Raw genomic sequence first — 2,059 nt, 5'->3', positions numbered from 1 at the left:
ATCCGGGCAACTCATCGCCCAAGGCTTGTCCGATTTAACACTTATAATTAAATTCCAACACCTTTGTCCGGATAACAAGTCCGGACAATATATCGTCCAAAGCTTACCGATTTAAAATAATCCGGTCACCACATGGTCGTATTCATTCTTCTCCGTTCAAAATGTTTACCATACTTATCATTCATAAATCGCTTAATGCTTAACCAGTTTAAAACTAAACCGCTTAACGCTTGTTCGGTTTAGGGCTTAATCGCCCAACCGTTGTCCGATTTAAGAATAATCCGGACAAGCTTTGTCCGATTTAGACCTAATCCAGTCACCCTTTGTCTGGATAAAACCCTTAAGCAAATAACTGATTTCTTTCCAATAATAAATAACATTCAAATAAAACCAGTAACAAGTTTTATGCAAAAAGGTTTTAAAATAACTCACCTTATCAAGCTTTTTGAAAACAACCTTCTTGGAATGCAAAAGTAAGAAAATCTGGGCAAGCTTTCCCTTTTAAATCGTTCAATTTATCAAAATATCCAAGAAGATAAAATGGGTGGTCAAACCCTCCTTTTATACCTTTCCTTAACAGGAAAGTCGGCCACATGCACACACCCACACACCATGCATCCTCATAATTTCATACATGCATTCACATTATGCATATAATTTCCACACACTAGCATGATCAAATAAAATAAATTTATCATGCTATTACGTAATCATTTAATCAGATAATCACGTATTTATTACCGCAGGTGATAACCAAGATCCAGTTATCACATTATTCACCCCTCAAAAGAATTCCGTCCCCGAATTCCTTTAATAAAAAAGCCAAGGGTATTCTGATCTCATCTTTGACTCCAATTCCCATGTTGCTTCCGGTCTTTTGTGAAACTTCCAATGAACCTTAACCAGACTTATCTCTTTGTTTCTTAACACCCAGATCTTTTGATCAATTACGGCTTCCGGTGTTTCCACAAAGTTCAGCTTCCTGTCTAATTTAATCTCTGGCATTGGTATAGCTAGACTCTGATCAGCCAAACATTTCCACAGATTCGACATGTGAAAAGTGTTGTGAATCAGACTCAGCTCTTCTGGTAGTTCTAACTGATATGCTACTGGCCCAATTCGCTTACATATTCTAAACGACCCCACATACCTCGAACTGAGCTTCCCTTTCTTTCCAAATCTGATGACACCCTTCCATGGCGAAACTTTTAACATCACAAAATCTCTTATACCAAACTCAATAGGCTTTCGACGATTATCAGCATAACTTTTCTGGCGAACTTGTGTTGTTTTGATTCTTTGCGGATTTGCTCGATCTTCTCAGAAGTTTCTTAAATAATTTAGGACCCGTCAGCTGTCTTTCACCCACCTCATTCCAACATAATGGCGTTCGGCATTTACGTCCATACAACACTTCATACGGTGCCGCTTGGATGCTGGAATGTAACTATTGTTATATGCGAACTCTATTAACTGCAAATGACCTTCCCACGATCCCCCGAAGTCAATAATACAACTTCTCAACATATCTTTGAGAGTTTGGATAGTTCTTTCATTTTGCCCGTCAGTTTGCGGATGATAAGCTATGCTTAGTCGGATTTCAGACCCCAAAGTTTTCTGTAATCCTTCCCAGAACTTTGAAGTAAACCGACTATCTCTATCAGAGACAATAGACAATGGAATATCGTGTCTGGTAACAATTTCTTTGATGTAAATCTGTGCTAGCTTCTCTAAAGAGTATTTCTCTCTTATTGGCAGAAAATGAGCAGATTTAGACAAACGATCAACAATTACCCAAATCGCGTCGTACCCCTTTGGAGTTCGAGGTAACTTCATAACGAAATCCATGGTAATGTGATCCCATTTCCATACAGGTATCTCCAAAGATAGAATACTTCCATACGGCTTCTGATGTTCAATCTTAACCTGTAGACATGTCAGACACTGTTTCACATATTTAGCTATGTCCCTTTTTGTTGAACCCAGATCTCTCAATAACACTAATAATTGAGTTAAAAATAACCAAATTATAGTGTTTTAATGAACAAAGTGATGAACA

Source organism: Cynara cardunculus (assembly GCF_001531365.2).
Source record: "Cynara cardunculus var. scolymus isolate 2C chromosome LG 6, CcrdV1, whole genome shotgun sequence".
NCBI classification, from domain to species: Eukaryota; Viridiplantae; Streptophyta; class Magnoliopsida; order Asterales; family Asteraceae; genus Cynara; species Cynara cardunculus.
The sequence above is the reverse complement of the archived record's forward strand: the minus strand, read 5'-3'. Positions refer to the sequence as shown.